Source organism: Balaenoptera borealis, assembly GCF_965194805.1.
Source record: "Balaenoptera borealis genome assembly, chromosome: X".
Lineage (NCBI taxonomy): Eukaryota > Metazoa > Chordata > Mammalia > Artiodactyla > Balaenopteridae > Balaenoptera > Balaenoptera borealis.
The window spans coordinates 1,105,574-1,111,697 of NC_138881.1; positions in this window are offsets into that span (position 1 = coordinate 1,105,574).

Below are 6,124 nucleotides of genomic sequence, written 5' to 3' on the forward strand. Positions count from 1 at the left end.
CTGTGCTAATAAACTTCAATTTTTCTCCTGATAATCTGTCTGTGGCCAATCTCAGTTATAAGGCCCCACCCAGAGAACCTAAAATGAGTACAGGAAAAATTTTTTTTTTCCTCTGTACACTCACCGCTGAATTCTCCTCTAAGTATGCACATTGCATGTATAAATCACCTCTGGTGTTTTGTCCCTTCTTGTTAATATGTCTTTTGTTGGTTTAATTCACAGGCCCCAGGCAATGAACCTAAAAGGGTAGGGGAAAAATGTTTTTCCCCTACAGTTCAAACCTCACTGTGGAACGATCATTATATAAAGATTCCTCTTAAGAACCATTTGGAAGCAGAGAATTCTGCAGTCGTCCAGTCCTTAGACCAGATTCTGGGGTCTTGTTCCCAACACTTCATCTGTTCTATGTGCCCAGTTGACTTGGGGTGTGATTGACATGCTAAGAATGTACCCAGGGCAGCAGGAGGGTCCATAATGGGGACCTTGTTGGAATCAGGACAGGTTATCAAAGCCTATAAATATTCGGAGAGGGGAGCCTGGATTCCAGGGGCCCTGATGTGGCCATATTTTTGTCCCTTTATCACTCACCAGGAGCCAGTGGCTGATGTGGCTGGGTGGGCCTCGTCCAATCAGTTGAAAGCCTGAATAGAATAAAAGCATGAACTCCCCTGAGCCAGAAGGAGGTGCCCAGGAAGAAATTTAACAAACGGCATACAAATCCCTTATTGAGAAAATTACCTGTTTCTACAGAAGATCTACGCAAATGGAAAGATATACCATATCCAAGGATGAGGAAGTTTATAGATTCACTGAATGAGTTTCTAGTTAAGTCCAGGTGGAGTTTCTCAGTGACTTGGAAAGATGACCCTGAAACTCATACAAAAAAAAAAGGATTTTTTTTTTTAATTATTATTTATTTTTGGCTGTTTTGGGTCTTCGTTGCTGTGCACAGGCTTTCTCTAGTTGCAGAGAGCAGGCGCTACTCTTTGTTGTGGTGCGTGGGTTTCTCATTGCAGTGGCTTCTCTTGTTGCAGAGCACGGGCTCGCGGCGCGCGGGCTTCAGTAGTTGTGGCACACGGGCTCTAGAGCACAGGCTCAGTAGTTGTGGCGCACGGGCTTAGTTGCTCCGCGGCATGTGGGATCTTCCCAGACCAGGGCTCGAACCCGTGTCCCCTGCATTGGCAGGCGGATTCTTAACCACTGTGCCACCAGGGAAGCCCAGAAAAAAGGATTAAGACATTTTTAAGAAGAAAAAAATGGGGAGAGATTGAGGAGTACCCTCCTGAATATCAAGATTAGGGTTATGAATAGGGAAATAACTATATTCTTATGTTCTTTACATAAGAACAGAAACACGTTCTTATGTAAACGGAAACTCTGTTTATGGCAGAGACAGCCACATAGTGGGAAAAGGATGGGTGCATCAGTAGAAGGTGGTAGACAATGGGCCATCCATAAAGAAAAATAAAATTAAATCTCTGTGATAGGCGTAATTTTGGCCCCTAGATTCTTCTCGCCCTGATGCCACACCCATGAATATGTTCCATTGCATGTCAGAAATCTTTGCAGAGGTAAATGAGATTCCTACTCAGTTGTGTTTAAGATAAATGACCCTGTGCTATATAATCACAAAAGCCCTTCACAGAAGAAGAGGCAGGTAGAGCGATTCCAAGCATGAGAAGGAATAAATTCTGCCAGGATGCTGAATGACCTTGGAAGTGGATTCTTACCTAGTTGCTTCCAGAGAGAAACGCAGTCCTGCCAACATCTTGATTTCAGCTGTGGAAACAGATCCTAAGCAGAAAACCCAGCTCAGAAATGTGCTTGTGCACACCCAGAAATGTGAGATACGACGTCTATGTTTTGGTGTCCCCATGTTCGTCATAATGTGTCATAATGTGTTATGCAACATAGCTACCTAAAACAATCCCTAACTCAGAATTTACATGCAAACCTATCCAGATGGAATAAACACAGACTTACAAATAGGAAATTATTACAACTTCTGGGGGGAAATAGGAAGCTCTCTTTATGGCATCAGGATAGGAAATGACTGTTTAAACAAGACAGCAATGTGGAGTCTACAAAAATGATGCAGATGAATTTATTTGCAAAGCAGAAATAGAGACACAGATGTAGAGAATGGACGTATGGATACCAGGGGGGGAAATGGGGCTGGGATGAAGTGGGAGATTGGGATTCACACATATAGACTATTATACTACGTATAAAGTAGATAACTAATGAGAACAAACTGTATAGCACGGGGAACTCTACTCAGTGCTCTGGGGTGACCTAAATGGGAAGGAAATCCAAAAAAGAGGGGATATCTATATATATATATGTATAGCTGATTCACTTTGTGGTACAGCAGAAACCAACACAGCATGGTAAAGCAACTATACTACAATAAAAATTAATAAAAAATAAATAGATAAAAATGAACAAGACAGCAGACGTTCACCCTAGAAACCAAAAGTGTTGTAAGCATCCAGGTGAGTGAGTCAGTAAAAATATTCTGTTACACGTGAACCAGCAAAGGGATTTCCACGTAGGTCATCAGTCATCAGCCTTCGGATTTTTATGTTTGAAGGAATCCAGAGAAGTCTGTAACCGGCCAAAATTCCTAAGACCTGGGTGAGCCCGAGATATCTAATGACCGTAGTTGTATGAGAAACACCATCTTCCGAGGGGACGCTTATGACCCTTTTTCTCCAAGGGGTTTCAGATGCAAACTCACGGACGCCAATGATGCACACGTTAAAACATCCCTCACTTCTGCTGAAATGAGCTTCCTGAATCCCACATTTCCAGCAGGATAGGTGGGGACCACCCAGATGTGAGAATCGGGAGTGGGGGAGTGGGAGTGGAAGAAAATCGAAACGTTCACTCTTTACCAAGTTCTGGGGCTTGTTATAAAATTTAACTATTTGCAAGAATGCCTGCGCTATGATCTGGGGGTTTTAGAACGTGAATATGTGAGCATGTGTGTCTTAAATTGATTTTGCATCGACGAACTCGGTAAAAAATGTGATTTTGACTTAACACTGGGAGCCTCTGAATTCATGAAGCTCAACACCTCTTAAATTCATGGGTTTTCTTGGCAGGCGTGCAGAGCCTGCCTGTGGAGCCTTCAAATATGCCTCTTAGGGGATTTTTTTTAATTGAAGAAAATGTGAAAATGTAGTAAGCGGTGATGTTAACAAAACATAGACATTTTTACGATGTATTTTTCCAAAATAACCAGAGGCCCCTTGCTAGTCCTGGCAGATGTCTGGAATTTTTTTTGTTGTTTTTCTATTAAAAACCAAATTGTTTGCCCTGTATCACAGAAGCACCCACAGAGAGCATCTGACACTCCTCGCTTCATGGGTGATAGGATACAAGAGATTCTGCTTCCAAATGCAGACAGAACGTTTCATTAAAATGAGGACTGATTTGTCCTGTGGGATTTCTGAGCGTGTGTTTTCACGGCTAAATTCTGAACACACATAAAACAACGATAATTCAAGCATGGGGTGTGTACTTCGTGAAACTGCTTTCTGTGGATTCTGGGCTTAAGCTAATGAATGGATTTAATGAGGGTGATGGGAATCTTGTTTCTTGCTGTCGGAGAATGGATTTCGCACATGGAGAGATGGGACTCGGAATGAATGCAGGCGTGTTCTCGGTGGGTGAGTCTCCTGGGGCCGCTGTAACCAAGTACCCCAAATGGGGGGCTTCAACCAGGAAGTCCATCCTCCCCCATCCTGGGGACCAGACGTCTGAGGTCAAGGTGTCCCAGGGCCATGCTCCCTCCAGAGGCTCCAGGGAGGGTCCTTCCCGCCTCTTCCAGCTTCTGGGGGCTCCAGGCGTCCCTGGGCTTGTGGCGCATCCCTCCCGTCTCTGCCTCTGTCTTCACGGGGCTTCTCCTCTGTGTCCTCATGTGGTCTTCTGTCCGTGTGTATCTATGTCCTAGTGGAAGATATGGGCCTTCTGCATGGAAAGATGCAGGTAACCATTGTGGACAAAGAATGTCACCTGCCATTTCAGTAAACAAATGACGTTTCGGCCACCAAGCCCTCAGCTACTGCAGCTGCCCCGACGGTGCCCCCTGAGGGGACTCAGGATGGAGGAAAACAGGATCCTGGCCCTAGAGAGTTAAGATACCTATCAGAGGAATGATTTCAATGAGCCCAGACTCCTCCATCTTCCCATACATAGAAAAGCGCTACACTCATTTACTTGAGATGTCTGGTTTCTTTAATTAGGAGTAATCTTTTGATGTTCAGCCACCTGGGGGGTTTTTTGGTTTGCTTTTTTGTAAAACTCCTATATATCCAGGCTCCTCCCTGACCTCTTTGAAACAGTCCCTCAGAGCCATCTGGAAAGCCGTATCCCAGGCTTGAGTCCTCAGGAATAACCCCGACTAAAACATAACTCTCAACTTTTAGGTTGTGTTTTTTTCCCTTGGACAGAATCATTCACAACTTCTTCCCATGAGTTTAGGGATTTGTGTCCCTGAGGCTCGTCATGACCACTGGTGGGCTGGCATCAGCTGGCACCTTTGGGGGAGCTGAGAGGAGGGACGTTTGCCAGGGTTCTTGGCTGTGACCTCAGGGAGCCCACAGTCCTGAGATGCCCGACCCCTCTGTGGGGTGCAGGTGGCCAGTGGGCAGACGGAGGCCAGAGCAGCCTCCACGGTGGCCCAGAAGCACCGGGGAAAGTAGACACGGTCCCTTCATCCCACAGGGGGGCGCAGACCCCAGCCGGGGGATATGGATGCCCAGCGCGTGGTGCAGGGTGGGGCCGCAGCAGCAGTGCCACGCGGCCACGGCCACAGACAGGACTGCCACGCGGCCACAGACAGGTCTGCCCCACGGCCACGGCCACAGACAGGACTGCCCACGGCCACAGACAGGTCTGCACCACGGCCACGGCCACAGACAGGACTGCCCACGGCCACGGCCACAGACAGGACTGCCGCGCGGCCACGGCCACAGACAGGACAGCCACAGGTGTCCCGTGGAAGGGCAGCCACAGCCAGGACCAGGTGCAACTGTGGACAGGCCCACGGATGCCAGTGTGGAAACCCACAGGAGACCACACTCCTCTCTGCCGGACCAGGAGGCCCCGAAACCCCAGCCAGGGAGCTTTGGCACCTGCCCTGTGCAAAGGAGCAAGAAAGGAACACCCGTGGGATCTTCCCCAGTGAACCCCCAAAACTATACTTACTCAGAACTCAATAGGACACACTGTTTTTTTAAATTGAACTATAGTTGATTTACAATGTGTTAGGTTCAGGGGTACAGCATAGTGATTCAGTGACATTGTTTCCACATTCTTTTCCATTATACGTTGTTACAAGATACTGAGTGTATTTCGCTGTGCTATACAGTAGGACCTTGTTGTGTGTCTATTTTATATATAGTAGTATCTATCTGTTATTCCCAAACTCCTAATTTATCCCTTCCCGCCTTCCCCCTTTGGTAAGCCTAAATTTGTTTGCTATGTCTGTGGGTGGGTCTATTTCTGTTCTTTAAAAAAATGATACAAAATGACGCACTATTGTATTTCTGCCCTCCTGGGAAAGGCAATGCATGAGATACATTTGTGCTGCGGAGAAGCAAAGGTCTCACACTTCGCTCAGAGTGTGGGCGGAGGTTTCCCCATCCCCTGGAAGTGGAGGATGGAGGTGTCATTCTCTGAGCCTCCCCCCCCAAGAAAACACTTGTTTCTGTGCTCACAACGCTTCTCACACCAGGGGGGTGTGGCTTCCACACGGCGAGTTTCTCCGATTCATTGTGGACAGCGGGCGGTGTCCCAGCATCCTTGGTGACCCTGAGTTCCCCGGGGTTAGCGCAGACCCCTCAGGGTCAGGGATCAGCCCCGCAAGACCGGCCACACTTCAGCCAAATGTTAGGGACGCACAGGGTAAGTTATGGGGTGAAAGGGCTCCTCTGTCCTCTCCAGGGGCACATCTCCCTCCCAGCACCTCCGTGAGTTCACCAACCGGAAGCTCTCCAAACCCCATCCTTGAGGGTTTTACGGAGGGTCCCCGGTGGATTAAATCACTGAGCAGGGCTGATTAATTCAATCTCCGGCCCCTGTCCCCTCCCCGGAGGTCAGAGGGTGGGGCTGAAAT